The following is a 21,118-nucleotide window of genomic DNA, read 5'->3' on the forward strand; positions in this document are numbered from 1 at the left end:
TACTTATATGTCTTAAAACACAGATCTAACTGGCATTTAACAGGAAGTTTCATCTTCTTTTTTATTTTGGATTTTTCATATTTTTTATTGGTTCTTTATGAACTGAAGCTTCACTCTTAAGTGGTTAGCATTATGGTGGTAGGAGATACATTCTTCTGGAAAAGGAAAGTGATCATTAATCTCACCCAACTATGAACCTATAACCTACAATAATGATATGCCCAAAACATGCCATTAGTTCAATAGTGACAAGAACGTTAGGGGTAACTCACCACCCTGTGATCAGACTTAATGTCTTCTCCATGAGATGAAACCCCTACCATGACCTTGTTAATGAGGTCAAGATGGGACATAGGACCAACCCTGATTTTCTCTGTCCTCCGTGCGGACTCGTCCTAGGTACTATCCCCAGAAAACTTTTTGAACACAAAGCCTGTCAACTTTTGCTTCTAGGAAAATCTGAAGAAAGGCAGGAACTTTTTGCTTTGGACTTCTCAGGCTGATAGGTTAACAGGCAAAGGAAGTTGTAGGATGGAATTAAGAAAATAGTCTTTGAGGGGCTGGGGATTTAGCTCAGTGGTAGAGCGCTTACCTAGGAAGCGCAAGGCCCTGGGTTCGGTCCCCAGCTCCGGAAAAAAAGAACCCAAAAAAAAAAAAAAGAAAATAATCTTTGGGTTCCTATTACTTTTATACTGCTATACGAATATAGAGACAGAACAACTCCTAACATCATATTACTATGCCCACAGATCGATGCAATGCTCAGCCCTCGTCAGAGAAGCTTCTTCTATCAGTAGATGATAATTAGCACAGAGGCCCACAACTGAAAAATGTGCAGAAAGTGATTTTGAAGTCTTTGTTTTCATTTTGATCCAGCACCCCTTCCACACACACCTCAAGGCTCAGGATCTATCTGGAAGAAAGAGGAGGAAAGATGGGAAGAGCCACAGGTGGTGGATAGCTTCCAGGAAACAGTGTTTTCCAGATGTAACAGAGCAGATGCATAGATGAGCTCACAGAGACTGCGTCTGATCTCAGAGAAGTCATCCATGCTCAAGTTAGAAAAATCCTGGTCTTGTGGAAGAGAAGTGGCACAATATTCCATCATTAGGCAAGAAACTATTGAAAATTGATAGGTTTTGGGAGAGAGAGAGAGAATCGGTTTTCTTGAATTGAGTAACATTGGGTTTATAAACAACACTCCAGAACAGGCTAAGGGATAGTAGAAAAACACAAAATAGAAGTAGGGGAAGTTCTGGGTGAAGTTGAAGGGAGTAAAATATGATCAAAATATATTATTTGAAATATCGAAGAACAAATGACACTGTACATACAAATCAAGATAATGGCTTTTTGCTAGGGTGAAGTTAATGTGAAGAATCATTACAGCCCCAGGGTTCGGAGTGAGATCCTGTACAGCCCTGGAGCCTCTACATTGGTACTCTCTCTATCCAATCTACCTCTTTCCTCCAGGAGGCTTTTCCTGAATGCGATTTCTAGCAAACATCCTGAACATAAACATTTTCAACTTCTTCCTCTGGGTAAAGCTGAAGGAGTACAGTAACTTTTTGTTTTAGGCATCTTAGGCAGACAGGTCAACTAGCCAAGGAAATTGTGCAATGGGATCAGGGAAATAATCTCCAGGGTCTGCAGACTTCTCTGGTGTCTCATTTCATGCTTCTTTGCTGGTATCTATAGTGAAAGGTCACATGTAATTCATCGACAGCATCTTAGCAAGGGACCCAGTTCCTGCATGGGTGACCCCATGAAGTGGGAAACCTTCAGCCGCTAAGGGTTTGTGTGCAGAGTGAGAGAAAATATAATTGGTAGAGAAAAATAGCAAACTCATTTATGGCTCAAGATTTGCTGTAGCACTTGATATTAAGCCTTTCTTCAGTAACTGCAGTTTTGAGCATATTCCTGCCTCTGTTACGAAACAACACGATGAATGGAAGTTAATATGGGGTACAAGGAGGATGAATAATCCAGCAGGTGGACTGTGTCAGACACACCGTGCATAGTATCATACAATCCATTCATAGAATTTCAGTTTTCTTCCTGCTACTGGGGTGATTAGTCCTGTATCAACTTAAGACTGCTGTGATAGGTAGCCACTTCTTATTCATGACGACATGCTTCAGGCTTCTTCTCTTGGCAAGTCAATGGTGCCAGACTGAGATTTCCATTCTAACTCTAGATTTTAGTTACACACACAACACAACACACACACACACACATACACAGAGAGAGAGAGACAGAGAGAGACAGAGACAGAGACAGAGAGACAGAGACAGAGAGAGACAGAGAGAGAGAGAGAGAGAGAGAGAGAGAGAGAGAGAGAGAGAGAGAGGAAAAGACCTATCAAATTGTGAGGTCTCAAGAGTTATGGGACCACTTCTGATTGCCAGAGAACAGAAACCATCCGCGGGTGGATACTTTGAAGCCTACTTCCCAAGGTTCCATGGGCCGTCAGTCATCCTTCAGATGGAATTCTAGTTGTCCCATTTTGCAGCCTTTCTCAACAACACACTCCTGCTTTGCCTATTTCAGTGTTCTGGTGGGAATTTCTGTCCCCTTGCAGGCATATTCCAGTCATTGGCCACAGGCAGCGGGTTCCTCTACCTCTGATTTCAGTGGAACTCAGGCCAATCCAGCCTGTTAGCGAGGCCGCTGAGTATGACACCAGGGTCGTGGAAGAAGAATGAAGGAGTTGTCATATAACATTCAGGTGATCCTGAAGACTAATTTCTCACTTTGTCTCCTGGTGGGCTCCAGAGTGATACAACAGGTCTACACATGCAGCTATGACTTCCTGGACCACTTCTGCATATGCCACTCAACCTTTGCCATGAAAAGCAGATTAAATGACAGGCTGAGTTATGATCAGATTCTTTGAATCATCTCAGTAGGGAAGTGAATGGAGGAGAAGAGACTAAATACTGCTGTCAGTCTTTCTTGGTTTCCTGTTTTGTCTTTAAGATGCTAAGATCAAACCCAAGGTTCATGTCTGTTAGATATGTATGCAAACTTTGAGCCACACATCTAGCCTGTGTGCAATTTATGGTTAGTAATTCACTCATATTATTATAGTAATGCATGGGAGATAAGGAAGTCCTTGTGCTCACAGACGAGCATTCGGCAAAGCAGGAATGCTCAACACATAGCATTGTCCACTTCATATACAGTTCTCCAGTCTATGAGTCTCCAAAGACCAGACTCATTTTCCTTGGCTGAGTTCTTCCTATGTTTAAGCAGCCGCCATGCTCTTGTCTTTATAAGCTAAACGAGGTAGTTATTTGGGTTATGTAAGTTATGACAATATTTTCTGATCTCCATACATAGCTGTGCCTCTCCTAGTCTCTGGCTTGAGTTAGCTTTGCTCACACGGAGGCAGAGCATCTGTGTGAGACAGGTTGATCTCCCAAACTGTGAACTTTTAGAGCAGAGAACTTATCACATGGCCCATTTCCTACACAAGGGAGGGGTCATGTTTTATATGGGTCCTTTCTTGGGGCTGTTTTCCATGCTGTCTCCTGAAGTGTATTTAAATCACATTAAGCTTACACAGAGTAACAGGAACACAGTGTCTCATCAACAGAGCTTTGGGTGAAAGTGAATTTTGTGGATGAATCAACTTAGAAATGGGAATGACTTAAACTCACCAGAGCTCAGAAGAAAATGAGTAATAAAGGTGGAATGAAGTGGAATCCTAATTGCTGAAAAGCATTTTAAGTTCAGGAAGCTTTTATCTCTCATAGCCTGAAGGAAATATATATTCATGTGTATATGTGTGTGTGCACATGCGTGCATGCATAAAACAAAACTATCATTATTGAATAGCACTCTTCCAGGGACCGGGAGAGAGGGGACACAACTTTGGAAGCTTTGTCTGCTGTCGTAGGTGGGCTCACCTACTCTAGCCCATCCCACACACCTTGCATGATAAGGGTAAAATAAATATTGGCACATTTTCTGTCCAATCGAGTTTCCTAGGGCAGGCTAGGAAGGAGGGGACGAATCTGTCAATTGTAAGGCAGACATTGGATAAAATGATCAAGAAACATCATGGTTTATAAACAGTGAGACATTCCCCATGGAGCTGGGGGTGCTAATTAGTTTCAATCTCTAGGAAAAGTGATATCTCTAATCAAATTTATGATTTTGTTACCAGCTTCACATTGCAATTACCCAGCATGCTTCCAATCCGACATCAAAGTATGGTGCATTCGGCAATTGTGCTTTGGGATGCTCCCAGGCCGCTGAAGGGATCAGGACCCCCAGGATTCAGGAAGTGGCCTAGCTGAGGTGACAGCTTGGGGAATCCGAGAGTAATTTATCTCAGGCTGAAATAATACAATGCAACAAGCTTGGAGGCTTGTATAACAGACATTTTCTTGAAGATGAGAAAAACAGATCAAGAGCCACAGGGGTAGTGATTCACGCTCTGCTTGACTGTAGACAACCTTCTTTTCACTGCAAAATGGACAATGGGGGTGGGGGTGGGGGTGGCAGAAGAGATTGTAAGCCAGTAAAAGAGAGAGAACTTGATCCAATACCTCTTGTGTGTGCCTTTGTGTGTGTGTGTGTGTGTGTGTGTGTGTGTGTGTGTGTTTGTCTGCTTGTTAAAAGTCAGAGTTGTATTATGAATCAAGGCTGGCCTCGAACTCAGGATACTTCTGCAGCAGCCTCCAGAGCACCAGAATTTTAGACAAGTATGATCACATCTAGCTGCTTTCTCTTCTCATAAGAATATCATCTTAAAACTTCCAAAGAATTAAGAGGTCACTTCTATAATCCCATTTATTCTGATTATACTCTTAATAGTTATGTCTCAACATATAAATTATGGAGAGATATGACTTAGTCTATGAGAAAAGGTCATTAGGAAAAGAGATACTTAAGAAAGGATGAGGGTAGGACTTTTGTTTGTTTGTTTTCTTTTCATATAAGAAGCTACATTTCCAAGGGTATAGAGCAGAATTCTTGGATCCATCAAACAAGGTCCATCATTAAGTGTTTTTATGTTTCTCTGTGACATTCACCTTAAGTCCTGACAGTGTTTATCACAGGCTCCCAGGGGCAGGAAAGGTGGTTATGTACTGCCTTAACCTTTTACCTGAAGGAGAATCTTCATCAGAGTATGTATAACTCAAAACAACCACAGAAACATCACATGGCTGACAAACATTTTCAGGTTCTCTGTGGTTCCAGTGCAGCAGTTATTCTCAGCAAATGCAGTCTAAATGTGAAATACAACCAGCTTCCTCCTTGGGGATCACAGTGGCTTCTTGCCTGGTTCAGCGATTCTGCCAAGATCTGGCCCTCCCGTCATTCAGGTCAGCCTCCAGGGATCAACGGGGAGCCTCTGACAAGGTGATGACGACCATGACCATGATCCACTGAATTCCTAGAGTTAGCCTCTTCTTAAGCTTGAAATCCATGGGTTCTGCTCCATTCACAAATGTAGCAAGCTACATTCTTTCTTTCTTTTTTCTTTTTTCTTTTTTTTCGGAGCTGGGGACCGAACCCAGGGCCTTGCGCTCGCTACGCAAGCGCTCTACCACTGAGCTAAATCCCCAGCCCTCTACATTCTTTCTTTTTGCGAATAAAAACACGGTGTGTGGAAAAGAACCATTGTTTAATGATGGTACCAATTTGTGAAAATATCGGCCTGTGTCGGAGGTTGCTGGAGAGAGATGTGCAGCTGTTTGTGGGGATGGAGTAGACCAGAAGGAGGGAAAGGATGGAAAAAGAATGGTGAGAGGGGTTATTAGGTGAAAGACACAACGAAGTAAGTTTATAAAAAGTGTATAAAATTAATAGGAGAGGCATGTATGTTATATCTGTATCCAGGAAGCAGGATAATATGCTAATAAGCCCACACAGGCTGGGAGTCAGGTCCACCTGAGTGGAAATCCTGGCTCTGTCTCTTGCCAGTACAAAGCTGAGGCTACTTAGTACCTCATTTTCTTTCTCTGTGAGCACCCTGGAACTGTGCTTTTGAAGTCATTGCATGAGGGAATTTGTTTTAGCACACTAATAGATGCTGGAGGAAATGCCTCCAAAATGTGTGCTCTTAGTAGGGCATCATATAAAATGTCCCCAAAGCCACCATATACAAGATGGAAAGAGAATGCCTATTATTGTGTTGGGTCAAATGGATAAAGCAAGCCTCTGCCAGGCAAGTCAGCATGTTACAGCCCTCTCAGCTGTGAGGAAGAAAATGTCTGTTGTGGCTCGTATTTCAAACTTGGTACCAGGTATGTGGAAGGGTACCCGAAAGCAACCAATTCACAAAGAACTGGAATTGTGGTGTGAACTCTGTGGGTCAAATGGTATTCACAGGGGATACAGTAGCTCACACTTGTGACTCTTTTGGGACTAGTCCCACTTGGGACTAGTGCTATAATATGCAGAATTAGTTAAGATAAAGTTGTATTTGGAAAACAGAATCCTTTCTTCAGAGTCATTGGTATTCTCGTAAGGGGAATTTATGGGCTGGAAAGATAAGATGACTTAATGGTGAAGATCTTCTCGAGGTCCTGAGTTAGATTCCTAGCACCTATGTGTTGGTTCACATTTATCTCTAATCCTATTCCAGCGAGATATGACACCTCCTTCTGGCCTCTTTGTGCATTACAGCACAGTCAGTCATACATTCAGGCAAAATATTCGTAGACATGGAAATAAAATAAGCCAAACAAATGAGAAATTTGGGTGTAGACAAAGAGGGAAGGTGGCCCCAGGAAAATGGAAACAGTGATTGGAATGACATTTCTACAAGCTAAGGAGGCTAGGGAAGGTATAGAAGGACCCTGTCTCAGAGTCTTATTCCTTGGGCTTAGAGTGGAGCCCTGCACGTACAGCTTGAACTTCTCACTTTTAGAAAGTATGAGATGAAACATCAATTGCTTTGAACCTCTAGTTTATAATCTTTCATCAGAGCATCTCTGGAAAACCACTGGGTAGCTAGTTTTTCCACGCTGAAACACTCATTCTTTTTTTCCCATTTTTATTAAATTGGGTATTTCTTATTTACATTTCAAATGTTATCCCCTTTCCCAGTTTCCAGGCCAAAATCCCCCTAACCCCTCCCCTCCCCTTCCACCTGGGTTTTCCCCTCCCCATCCTCCCCCCATTACCTCCCTCCCCCAATAATCCCATTCACTGGGGGTCCAGCCTTGGCAGGACCAAGGGCTTCCCTTTCCACTGGTGCCCTTACTAGGCTATTCATTGCTACCTATGCAGTTGGAGACCAGGATCAGTCCATGTATAGACTTTGGATAGTGGCTCAGTCCCTGGAAGCTCTGGTTGGTTGGCATTGTTGTTCATATGGGGTCTCAAGCCCCTTCAAGCTCTTTCAGTCCTTTCTCTGATTCTTTCACAGGGGTCCTGTTCTCAGTTCAGTGGTGAAACACTCATTCTTGGAGGGAGGTAGGAAACTCAGAAAGCTTATGACAGTCACTAGCCCCTCCTCCAGGTCAAAAATAGTAAATTATCACTGGAGATAAGAGGCCGCCTACAAATTGGGCAGGGCATTCCAGAGATGTGACATGCCCTGCCCTTGGGATTGTCATCTGATATAGGTCCATGAGGGCAAAGGGAGCAGAGTCGACTTTGTGTGTGTGTGTGTGTGTGTGTGTGTGTGTGTGTGTGTGTGTGTGTGTGTGTGTGTATGTGTGTGTTGGGGCAGGGGTTCAAAAGCGATATGAGTACATGTGGAAATGATACCATAGGGATCAGTTATGGGGAGGCAGATCAACTTTACTTGGGGTGACTCAAGGCTTGTATAGTTTTGGGGAGAGAGGTCAGAATACCCAAGACGGGCAAAGGTCATTCATTGGCTGTAAGGTATAAAGTCCCAAGATGCCTCGTTAGCATTCCAGAAATCTCAGGTGCTAGCTATATCAGTTTTTATCGGGAGAAAAGAAGTTGTCTTAGTTAGGGTTTTACTGCTGTAAACAGACACCATGACCAAGGCAAGTCTTGTAAGGACAACATTTAATTGAGGCTAGCTTAGAAGTCCATTATCATCAAGGGGGGAGCATAGCAGCAACTAGGCAGGCATGATGCTGGAGAAGCTGAGAGTTCTATATCTTCATCTGAAGGCTGTTAGGAGAACATTGGCTTTCAGACAGTTAGGATGAGAGTCTTAAAGCCCACACCCACAGTGACACACCTACTCCATCAGGGCTATATCTCCTAGCAGTGTCATTCCCCTGGGCCAAGCATATACAAACCAGCACAGAAGTTGAACCTGTAATCTAAGTTTATATGACATTCTGCAGGTAGAGGTGTGGGGAGCTGGGGGGGTGGGGTGGGGTGTTGAACTCCCTGGACAAAGTCAGAGACAGAAGAACTCTGCCACTGAAGGGAGTCCTCCATTTTGCACTGAGCCCTAAAGGCTATCTGGAAAATGGTAGACTTCGATCAGGGCAACAGAGAGATGCAACTTTAGTGAGTTATTTCATATATCGATGTGGGGTTTGATGATATAGATGCCCTTGAATCATTCAAGCCCTGTAAGTCACCCCAATAAAGTCACTCACTAAGCTAGATCTGATTGGAATAATTTCTTTGGCCTGTGGGTGGGGGTCTGTGTTTCACCTTGCTGCTGGAGTGTGTGAATGCCATTTGGGCAGAGGAAATGCAGTGGGGCTAGGCTACATTCCATCCTTGACACTGCAGTTCCCAAACTCCAGGACATCCAGATGCTGCTGGGAACTGAGAGGAGTTGGGAATGGGCTAGCCAGTGAGGAACGGGTGGGGGGGAGGAGAATCTGGCTTAGCTCAGGTTGAGTGTCAGATGCACAGAGAGGTCTTCTTTAGGAGACTTAGGCAGTATTGTTGGGTAACAAAGGCTTCTCCCACAATGGTTCTTGATAAGGACAGTCTTTACTTGTCCAAATTGTTTATTCATGGGGGAAAATGGACGCATACAACTTACTCAGGGTAGACAAGAAATTAAATACCTTTTGCAGGAAGGAATGTCCAGGAAGGGAAGCCTATTGACCAAACCTCAGGGTCAGTCTAGACACCTCATTAGCATGAAAAACTCTAGGTTCTATGCTACATGACCAGTTGCCATGATCTTCTTAGTGGGGTGTCGTGGTCATGTGCTCTAGGACAGTAACTGGGTCAGAAGCAGATTCAAGCGCCCACTCTTCTCAATTATGAGAATTGCCAGGGCTTTTTAATCTGCTTGATCTTACTAGTTTTTCTGTTTGGTGACACGGTTCCACTTGCCCCACATATGGGTAGTACATGGTTTGGGGTGACTTAAGACATTTGTTCATGTCTTCTCAGGAAAATTCACACAACAGAAATGAATGTAGACTATGACACTGGCTCAGTGTGGTGCTGAATAATCCATCTGCCTGGGTTGAGCTGGGGAGTATCGGTTTTTCTGCTTTCACAGTGTTCTCAGAGGACCTCAGCAATGGCAGTGAAGATTAAACCATGTTCTTAATGAAAGTATCCTCTGACTTGAGGCATTCCTTGATCATGGCTTTTTGTCACTGAATGACCAGACTTTGCTCCATAGCAAAGCAGATATCATAACCAAAACATAACTAATGGTAGAAAACTACGGAAGTTTATTTTATTAATTGTAATGGAAGATTGACTAAAGAAATGGCAAGCCAAAATGTTAATCCTTGTAGAACTCAGTTGAATTTGGCTCTCTTTGCATTAGAGACTCTATTAGCCTCCGGCTGACCAATCTCTTAACATGAATCATAGCAATCCTGAACAAAGTAACCTGGAGGATGTTGTGAGATGATTAAGGAAGAGTCTGGTAGACCATAACTTTTCAATCACAGCATTTGTTTCCCTGAAGGCTAGTCCTGGGGTAATTCCAGATTTAAACTAGCCTTGTTCAGGACTGGGTCATAGGTATTTTAATTTAAACCAAGTCCTTTTGGTAAGTTCAGATCCAAGGAGCTATCCTCAGGTAATTGGAATTTGTTTTCAAAATTCACAGGCAAAAACTTGGGGAAAATTAATGGTAGAAAGGACAATAAACAAACCTTGAGGGCTAAATTCAAGCTTATGAGTTGTAGCTGAAGTTTGGGCATACCAGGAAGCAGAAAGGAAGTAGAGTTAGTAATAGGAAGCAGAAGTATTCATAGGAGACAGAGTGTTCATGCTATGTATTAGATTCATCAGAACAATATACTTGGAAACTACTGAATTCTGATAGAAATGCACTTAAGCACATCATTGACCTCTTTCTTGAACTCACTGTGGAAATACCATGTCTAACTCAAAACTTGATATCAAACCTGTTTACATGTGTAGTAAACATGGCCCAGAAGTTTGCACAAACTCCTCTTACTTTTGGCCTTCCTGGATGAGAAGGTATCCTGGGACTTGGAAGCCCAGGAACCACCCAGCTCCGGGAGGAATCCTCCTAAGCAGAGGTATTACTGCTACAAGGGTATCCCCCACTGAGCTCAGGAGCACAGGAGCCCCAGCTCCACTCTACTTCTTTGCTTTTTCCCTTCTTTTTTCTGCTTCTTGGCTTCTTCCAGTGAATGCCACAACAGGTAGCAAATCTCATAAAAGAGATTTAGTAGGAGCATCCAGGGTATTGAGAAGTGAATCCAGGGATGGCTGCCTCTGCTCCTGGGAGTGGACAGCAGAGAACTAAGACACAGACTTTATATATGCTATTTTAGGTGGTAGAGCTTTCCAGGGTTAGGATTGGTGGGATTTCAAGTCTTGGTCTTGGTGGACCTCAGGGATAGGTGGATTTTCCTGTTCAGGGATTGGTGGGATCTTGTTCGGATTTTTCACTTAAGATTAGAATAATCTGGGAAGAGTCTAATTGAGGGACTGAAATGGCCTTTGTGACTATTAGAGAGACTGGAAATGCCATTAAGACATGGTCTGGGAGACCTGGGGTCTGTCTACTGGAGCTCCTCAGGTAGGGGCCTTGCTAGTTTACAAAGTATACAAAGTTTAGAAAGAGAATCCAAGGTTTTCCCTAGCACTTGAGTAGGCATGAGTAGCCAACAGTTACTTGTATGTCATCCTGAGGAAGCAGGTCCATCATGATGGCAGTTACCCACCTAATTTCTTCTATCCTGTCAGGTTAGGAGCTCCAGTTCAAATTGTTCCAGGATATCCAGACTAAGGCATGTGTTCCAAACTCTAATTCACTCATCTCGAATCTCATCTTCACCTGGAAGCCTGTGTAATCATCTCAAAATGGAAGTTAGATCGTATCTGTCACCTCTCCCCAGCTCAGAATCTTCACAGTCCTGACATCACACTTAACAAAGGGTCTGAAGTCTCAGACTGCAGAGCTGGGCTCCTGTCTCTGTGACATCAGCTCATGGTCTGCTTGCCTCCTTTTCGATCTCATCCTCATTGTCCATAGTAACATGGTCATGATTTTCTTTCTAAACAAGCCATCCCTGGTCTCAGAAACCCTAAGTGCTATCCACCCTTCTCTGTGTCTACATACCAACTCTTTTCTGAAATGAGATCAGATCTTTAGGAAGTGTTCAGGCAGTCTTATCCCATTAAAATAGCATCTCCTGGAGGACAGCTACTTTGTATTCTTCCCTTAATGTTCCAACACTTAGCACAGAGCCGGACACTGATAAGGAATCTGAATATTCATTTATTGATTGAATAGATGTTTGGACCAATGGGATATTGAGATGCAGAATCCAATCTTGAAAATATTTGCATCAACTTTGTCACCTTTATTCCATATAGACCGAGTGCTTAAGTCTTGCCAGCTGTGTGATGCTGGACAGATAATCCCATACCTACCCACTACTTATTTGTGTATGATGCTGGACAAATAATCCCCTACTCATACACTACCCGTTTGTATATGATGCTGGACAGTACCACACTAATCACTACCCATTTGTCTATGATGTTGCACAGATAATCTCTCACCTACCCACTAACCATATAGATATGATGCTGGATAGATAATTCCATACACACTCATGCCCCATTTGTATGTAATACTGGCAGACAGATAATCTTTCACCAACCTATTACCCATTGTTTTTGATGTTGGATACATAATCTCACCCCCACCCCCTACCCACATGTGCATGGTGCTGAACAGATGATCCCCACACCCACCTGCTACTCATTTGCTCATTGTACCACCTGTGGTCTGGGACTGTACAGGTTTGCTTTTGTTAACTTGATCCAAACCTAGACATAGCTAGGGAGCAGCAATCTCTACTGAGGAATTGCCTACATGACATTGGCCTGTGGTCATCACTGTGGGCCACTTTATTGATTGATGATTGCTTTGTGAATTCCCAAATTGCTATATGAAGTGCCACCCCTAGGTAGATGACATTGGGAGGTACAAGCAAAGTATTGTCTGAATATGAACCTGACAGGAAGCCAGTAAGCAGCATTCCTTTGTGGCTCTATTTCAGTTCTTGCTTTGACTTCTCTCAATGGGCAACTATAATTGGGGTATGTAAGTCAGATGATTTTTTTCCTTTATAAGTTGTTTTGTGGTTGTTGTTCTTCTTCTTGTTGTTGTGATGTCTAAGCACATCAAATAAAATCAAACTAAGATCAGGACTATGCAAGAGTCTGAGTTATGTTACAGGGAAGACTTCTGGGTATGAGCTTTCAGGGAAATTACATTCTCTTAGTGACACAATCAGTTTAAAGGGCAAAGAATGAGTGTGGTGTAGCATTGTTGAATCATATATTCCTAGCAAAAGTAAGGGCTGGGTTATATTCCCAGCACTAAAATGAATAGATAAATTAATAATTGGGAGAAATGGTGGCCCGAAATAGAGGAAAATGTTCTAACCAATGCCTGGGGAAGAAATTCTACCTGAAGAAGACTTGGACTGAAATATGAACAAAGGGAAGGCTCTGGTCTTACAAAGAAATTTTGTAACTAGTTTGCTTCTGATGCCATGATAAACACCATGACCAAAAGCAACTTATGAAGGAAAAAGTTCATTCTAGGTTAAAATTTACAGTTCATCATTAATAGAAGCCAGGGAAGAGATCAAGGTAGAAACTTATAGACAGGAATTGATATAGAGACCATGGAGGAGCTCTGCTTAATAGCTCACCCAAGGTTCACATTTAGCTGTCTTTCTTATAAAGCCCAGGCACTCTTGCTTAGGCATGATATAACCCATACTGGGATAGTACTCCCACACTGACTAGCAACCAAGAAAATGTCCCACAAACATGCCCACAATATGATAGAATTTTTCAATTGAGTTCTCTCTTCCCAGGCATGGCAAGTTGGCAACGAAGATCAGACATCACATTTAGGGAGAAGGAAACCCAAATGCCAAAGCCCTAAAGCAGAAAAATCTTCAGATGTCTGAAGACCACCTAAAACACCCTTATATTTAGGTGGCAGAAGATAAGCAGTAAGGGAGAGCTTGCATTAAGTAAACAGGTGCCAGAATTTATTGGTTCTGACAAGAAAATTTAGTATCTGTAGTGGTTTGAATGAGAATGTCCTCCATAGGCTCAGACATTTGAACATTTAGGTCCCAGTTTCCTCTCTGCTTTAGAGCTGTATAACCTTGGTATTGAATAGCCAATTATGGGCCTGGGAAATGGTAATTCTTCATATCTCAGCATTCCTTGATTATTTGTAGTTCTTTGTCTAGAAGTGGGGCTCCATGAGATTGCCTCTTTGTATATTAGTCTGTCTGCTGGTGTTGCCCTTATTTAAGTCTTGATTACACAAACATAGGGTTGAGGTATCATGGTGAGACTTCCTTGTAAGTCTAAGGAGATACATTACTATAACAGATTTCCTGGTCCTCTGGCTCATACAATCTTTCTGTTGCCCTCTTCCATGATTTGTCCTAAGCCTTAGGTGGAGGAACCATGTCATTTGGAGCTGACTGCCTCATAACTGTTTCCTGCATTTTGTCCAGTTGGGGTTTCCTGTAATGGTGACAGTCTGATGCAAAAAGACATTTCTTTGATGAGAGATGAGAGCCATACTTACCTGTGGGTGTAAGGATAATATTTAGAATGAAGTTAAGAATTATGCTTGGCTAATGAAATAGAGATTATCCTCTAAGATTCATGATCTAACTACTCCCAGATAGTTGGATAGGTTTCCATTTCCAAGCATGGTTTCCCGCCTGTTGATCAGGCATAATTTAATTTAAAAAATTATTGGTAAATACCAAGATATGAAGGCTATTATTGCATCCTTGGGAGTATCTTGCAGGGATGGTCAATGCTGGGTCCACAGGCACCATGGCTGGGTAGGACTGTTGACTGCTCTCTAATTTTTGCAGCTCATATGACTATATGGAATAAAAGAACAAACCATGAACTTGAACTTGCTCAGCCAGTAAAAGGAAATCATTGAAGACACATTGAGGTGCGTCATGCCATTTGAGGAAGGGTGGAATATTTGCTGTACAGCTGTATTGGGTGTAGCTGGGTCTTTCTGCCCAGGACTCCCCTCTGTATGTGACTATCATCTGTGTCCTTCTGTCTCTGCACATTTCTTATTGTCACATATCAGGGGACAGACAATCAATGCCTAGTGTGGTACATATCTCTCAGTTCCCAGGAGATAAGGATGGGAATCTTACTGAGTCCTTTTGTATAAGAGCTTCCATGGTGAAAGGAGCAAAACACAAGAGCAAGGTCACTCTTACTACTTCTCTGGATGGCATGTAAAAAGTTTTACTGTGAAGGACTAATGAGAAATGCCTAGCACCCTGGGCTTTGAATCATGAGATTTGTTACAAGAAATTTGTTAAGAGTGAAGTTTCATTCTTACGTATATGAAAGTACATTTGGGCCACTCTCTACTGATAGCTATTGTTGATGTATATATTTAAAATGACTTTCAAGAGTAAGAGAGAAAGGGTGAAGTTTGATATATGGATTCAGAATATATCTCACTTTATCCTGCTTGTCTTGCTCTCCAAGCTGTCAATGGCCCAAGTCGAATGTGCAGGCATTTTCTGTCAGAGATGAGATGCTACAATGTTGTTTGGGAGTAACTTGGCTGGGCAGATGTTGTGTGCCCAGAAGAGGTGCCTCAGGTCTGAGATTAGTTGATGCATGTAGCTCTCAACAGGAATGATGTCATTAGAAGTTTGCATCAGCATTGTTTTGTTAGGCTTCTCCTGTGCTACTTACTGTGGCTTCCAGACAATGCTTAATTGCAGCCACATATAGGTGCTATACCTGACGCATAGTACAGTGATGAATGGAGTATGGCAGATCAAGATGTAGAGCTCTCAGCTCCTTCTCCAGCACCATGTCTACCTGTCTACCACCATGCTACCCACCATGATGGATTAAACCTTTCAAACTGTGTGACATCCCAATTACATGGTTTCCTTTATGAGGGTTTCTATGCTCACGGTGTCTCTTCACAGCATAGCAATCCTAAGACACTGTATAAAGTTGGAACTCATTGTGTACATAGACATGGAGCCTCTTGTTTCTTCTCCTAACATTTCTGTAGAAGTCCATACCTGAGGAGGAGTCAGGTTCTTGTCGCTTATTTTTCCAGATTAAGAGGTTTGATGGGAGAGGCCTGCTTGATGGATTGCATGGTTTATCCTTGTACCTCCCCACTAAGGTCTTTTTTGCCATTTAGACAAGAGAAGGAGGTATAGCTGGTGCTGCCCTGAACTACCCTGGCTGCTCAGCTGCTGCCCCACGCCTAGGAAAAATAATGGCTGTCTTTGGGCTAGACAACATAATTTAGTCTGTGGGGAGGGGGCTTATTTGGAAGTCATAGCAAGCACCCACTGAGTGAAATGGTGTTTTCTGAGAAGTGGAGACCAGTGTTGAAGCAATGTTTTTCCTGGGGGTTTTTCCTGGGAGACTTAAAGTAGCTCAACCAACAAGAGTGGTAGTGGCAGAAGAATTATTTTCATTCCCTCCCACCTTCCCTCCCTCCCTCGTTTTCTCCCTCCCATCCCCTCTCCCTCCCTTCCTCTCTTCCTTCTTTCTTTTGCCCATTTCTTTCCCATTTTGGTGCACTCTTGCTCATTTACTCACTTACAGTGTGATAGGAAATGCATATTTGGCCTTTGTCCTAGTTTTGTTCCCTTGGAGCTTCCTGAATTACAGAAACAGCTTTTATTACTATTCACAAGGAGCCTCGTTGAACAAGTCTGAGCTTATGTCAATAAAGTGTCTTTCAGATATCCCTAGAGACTACTGGAGAGGGGGCAGGGATGACCCCTGAAAAGATCAAGGTCTAGAGAGTTGGGCCTTTCAGGTTTACCCTTTCTCTTAATGTGAGAGGAGAGGGGCTGTAAGCCAAGCTCAGTTACAAAGGAAAAGTAATTTCTCATCAGGTCTATGTAATAAAACTCACTGAAGTTCTCCTGAAAGATGGGGTCTAGGGGCTTCAAAATCACTGAAGTATTGGGGTGAGGTAGGATGCCTATAGAAGACTTGGGCCTATGACCTGCTTAATTCATCCATTTCTTTAGACTCTTTCTGAGTTGCATCCTTTATAATAAATAAATAAGCTTTCAGAGGCTTGTGATATTTATCTAACGCCCATAATTATCCCCAAGGGCCATATCCTATGGGCAGGTTCTCTGCACCAGGAAGTGTGCATGATTTTAGTCACGAGAAGCTACTACACACACTTAAAATTGCAGGAACACCAATAAAGTAGTGTGTGACATTGGGAAGGAGCTAGGTCTAAAGCTCTGGGCTGTTTGTGATCAAAACTTGACCTTAAAATTCCTGGGCTTCCTTTCTTAGATCTGGGCTAGAGTAGAATGTATTCACCTTACAAACTCTTACCACCTACAGAGAGCAGCTTCTGGAGCGAGAGACAGCAGCCTGAGCAGTTCCTCAAGGGGAAACGATCTTGCCTCGGTCCAGCTTGCGTTCAGGTGAAAATATGTCTCATTCTGTCTGGGATTTCTCTTCTCCTGTCATTATTATTAAGAAGGTTTCTAATGGAAATATTTTCTGAGTTCCCAAAGTATTTTGTCTTTAATACTTTACAGTGAACAATGCCCCAAAAGAGTGTTCTTATTTACAAAGGAATTGGCACCCTCTTCAAACTTGCAAGGTCTTTTTTTGCGGTACTTTGTGGAAGAACCCCAGGTATTAGCATGAGATTTACTATTGACCTTGGCCCTGAGAATGCAGTGAGGCTTAGGTTCTGACTCTCTGTCTTCCTGAAGGAAACCATCTTAGTGACAGTGAAGGACTCTGCATTTTCTGCTGAAAAGCTCTTAGCAACCAAACACAGTCAGCCCCATTCTCCTAGGCAAGTTTACAAACAAGCTCATTTGAAATAGGTTTAGAATAGGTGTAGAGTTTCGAGGATAAAAGCAAACCGATAAAACAAAACCCAGCAAAGTCTTTAAGTGAAATAAAAGCTGCTCGATGTTCAAAAGCATCAGAAAGCTGCCTGCTACATGAGCCTGTGGGCACACCACGCCTTCTGCTTGCCTGTCACCTTCCTCCGCACCTCTTTAAAAAATCCATCATGGCTGCTCTTAGATCTCAAGGAAGGTGGTTCTCCTCTTAGCTGACACCAACCACGCGCGCACACCTCTGTGCTGCACCGTGCCTAGCACACTTAGTTCTCAGTACTCACCCTTGCGATTAAGTTGGCACGCCTTCATTCACTCTCCCCCTATTGATGGTACTGCCCGCCCTAAGGCCTTTCTTTAAAAGGGGGCCACTTAAAAACTCTTCAAGGAAACCTCCCCTCACTCCTGCAGGAGAGGCGCAGAAACGCCAAGGCGATGTTTGCCAGGTTCTGTAGAGTCGTGCTGCTAGCCAAGGATCCGAGCTTATTCTGTTTGCAGTAAGCCGGTGAAGGGAAGGCGCTAGACTGCTCTCAATGGAGACTTTCTCCTAAATATATTCAGAAGAACTGAGAGTAAGTGGATCTCGGAATAGCTGTTCCACGGTGAGGATTTGATGTTCCATTGTTCAGCCCCATACAGTTTCCTCTCTGCCACCCACCATAAGGATTCTAGTCTCACATCTTGAGAGAGACCTTGTCTCCCAGACCAAAACACCACTGGAAGGTAAACTTTCCTGTGCTTTTCTGCGGCTGGCACATAGTGTTGATTTCTGGGTGGAATCAACATCAGTATCATCACACTGTATTTTATGAAGAAACAAATTATTTTCTTCTTTGCTGGCTTTGTGAAATCACATAGGAATGCACGCCAATATCGCACACATACATCAGAGTCTGGAATATACGAATTTATTATGTACGAGGTACTTTACAGTTATTTGCTCCTATGCCATAAAGGTGTAGACCTTTTACATCACCCTAACAGGGAATTGTTCAGGTTTTTTGTTTGTGTGTCTGTTTTAAGGCAGGTACTTGCCACGTTGCCAGCACTGGCCTTGAACATGCAAATGTCTAGCCTCAGCTCCCCAAGTTACTAAGATGTCAGGCTTGCACTACTGCACCCAACTGCCGAGAGGCGTGCTTACCATTTAGGGACTGGTATAGAATTGAAGTAAGTTATTTAAGGTCACACAGAAATAAATAACGAGTTTAAAAGTTAGCCTTGCTTTATCCTCCTCCAAAGTCATCTATTTCGTATATACTTATTCTTGATTCTTGGTGAAAATACCGAGTCCAGGACTAGGAGCTGGTCATCAACACGGTGAATTTGAGTTTCTCTATCCTTCCTTTCAAAGAACTGGCAGCTCTCAATCTGGAATCAGCATAGAAACAGTTTGAGAATTCATGTTCTAGACAGGACAGAGTCACTGCAGTTGTGGTTATCTGCACCAGACTTGTAGGAATGTTGACAACTGATGGCTGTTGAGAAGTGTTTTATTTTCTTCAGTTGTGTAGCCACTGATAAGCTGCCCTTCCTCAAGTAAATAACCTCCCACACCTACCCAGGCAAGAAACTAAATAACCTCAACCTGCTACAGGCAAAAGTGGCTGGGGAAGCGGGTCAGCCTTTCAGAGCACACTGGCTGCTCTGGTGAGACCCAGGCTTTGAACTCAGTACCCACATGGCAGCTCACAACTGTTTGTGACTCTAGTCTCAGGGGATCTAATGCTCTCCTTTGTCATCTCCAGGCACTAGGGTCACAGTAAATATAGAAAACACTCATATTTTTTTAAAAAATCTGGAAGAAGATGTGGATGTAAGAGAGGGAGTTGTTGGGAAGATTCCCAGCAGGAGAGGAAGGAGAGAGGAAGATGGGAGGGTGGGTAAAATGACTCAAATTTATTATATAAATGTATCAAATTACTGAACAACTAAAATAAGCAAAACTGTTATACAGAAAAAACTACCCCAAAGACTAGTTATCTTCTGTAGAGGTTGAGGACTAATTATATACTAAGCAAAATTGCAGGTAAACTACTTATGTGTCTGTTGCCATGGTAATAGATTCCTGCAAATTTTGTAATATGAAAACAATGCAAATATATTATATTCCAGCTCTTCAGGTCAGCGTCAGGAGTGCCTTTCAGGAGGCAGAACTCTAGGTGTTGAAGGGCCATGCTTCTTTCCACGAGAGCTAATGGCAGGCTCAGAAGGGATGGAATTCATCTCCTCCAGCATTCATGCATTGGTGACATTTGGTTCTTCGTAGTTGTGGTCCTGAGGTCTGAGTTTCCACGCTGTCTTTATCTGGCATCACCATAATGCCTCTTTACCCTCAGAGTGACAAGGTCTCCTCTCTCGGGGTCTCTCCATCGCTTTTTGTGACACTGCATCCCCCGGCCCACTCATTGGCCTCTCCCAAGAAAGGCCCACCCGTGTAGTCCACTGTATTATCCCCATATCAAGGTCTCCACACTTAATCGTATCTGCAAAGTTTCTTTTCTTCTATCAGCAACTCAGAAGTAGGGGCAGAGACATTAGGTGTGTCATTATGTTGTATTCCAAACCCTAAACTCAGTAATGAGAGCACAAACTCTAGCATCCTTTTTGCTTGACATCAACAATTAATGAGTAAGTTTCCTTATTTTAATCAGAACCACCTTTCATCTAAGCCACTTACCATCTCCTGAACTGTCTCACTCTTTGTTCCCTCTGACAGAAACCACCCATAACCACATCAAAGCCATGCATCTACTGGTTAAAATTCAGCTTGACCTATTGAAAAATTCCCTTCTTGAGTATCCTTGTCAAAATGTTATTCTCCTGCAAGTTTTCGCCTCCACATGAGACTTAGCCGAGGTTGTCTTGCTCAGAGTAGGCTTTGCATATACGCATGTTTCATGGAGACCCTGAAACCCAACAAAGTGAAATGCCAGAAGTGGCTGCCCAAATGGCTTTTGATGCCAACAGTGATCACTAGTGACAGGCTAGAATCAACTGCCACTGATTCTCTTCAGTACAGGAGTTAGGTCAATTTTTACATCATCTGCTTTAGGTTTGTCAAATACTTTAAAAGCTTTCAGAATCTATCCTCTTGCATGCAATAGCAACTTACACATTGGTGTTTGTCTTCTGCCCATGAGGATGCATTGTCAATATATTTCTTCCTATAGCCAGACTGAGAATTCACTTTCAAAGCTTGCAAAAATCTTGTTATGTCTGTGTTTTAGAGGCTTGAGAAGTTTGCTGAGTAAATTACTCTTTGCTTGTTCTGTTTTGACAGTATATGTAGTCCTTTCTAAACTCCACCTGTGGTGGCAAAATGCTAAGTGCTAGCTTCAGCCCCTGTGGGCTTTCTAACCATCTTCCCTGAAGGTTGTGACCTGGGAAAAATGTCTGGCTACTGTGATGAATTTTTCTGGCTTAGAGGGTATAAAGCAAACGAAAGTCTGTAGTTCATTTGTTTTCTTCCTGAAGATAGAATTTTAAAATTCATCTTTATTTTCAAGTGCAAAGAAAAAGATATGTTCTTTAAGATCAGTTTTCTGTAGGCTCTTGAAGTCACTGGTACTTATTATTCTGCATGACGACTCTTAAAAGTCCATTTTGTTATGATTAAAACTCAGGGACTGGGGTGGAGATAAAGCAGGCATCAATTTACAGGTGGCAATTGTCCTCTGTAGATATTTTTCCTTCTTCATAAATGAAGACAGAGGTAGCAATATTGACACAGTCAGTTTTCAAATAGTAAAGATTTTTCTCTCTTGAAGCAGTTCAATGCACCCTGCCCCAAAAGAATGCTTTTGCTTCTTAAATCTTAT

At 42.7% G+C, this 21,118-nt stretch overlaps 1 long non-coding RNA gene across 1 annotated transcript; it reads right to left on the reverse strand.

Moving 5' to 3' along the window:
• Nucleotides 1–7,984: 7,984 nt before the first annotated feature.
• LOC134485116 (uncharacterized) lies at nt 7,985–11,281 on the reverse strand. The gene is made up of 2 exons (XR_010062998.1): nt 11,073–11,281; nt 7,985–8,109 (listed from the first exon to the last, which is right to left on the reverse strand). It is a non-coding gene; the product is annotated as an uncharacterized LOC134485116 (long non-coding RNA).
• Nucleotides 11,282–21,118: the final 9,837 nt, after the last annotated feature.

This window comes from Rattus norvegicus, chromosome 1, assembly GCF_036323735.1.
Source record: "Rattus norvegicus strain BN/NHsdMcwi chromosome 1, GRCr8, whole genome shotgun sequence".
Classification (NCBI taxonomy): domain Eukaryota; kingdom Metazoa; phylum Chordata; class Mammalia; order Rodentia; family Muridae; genus Rattus; species Rattus norvegicus.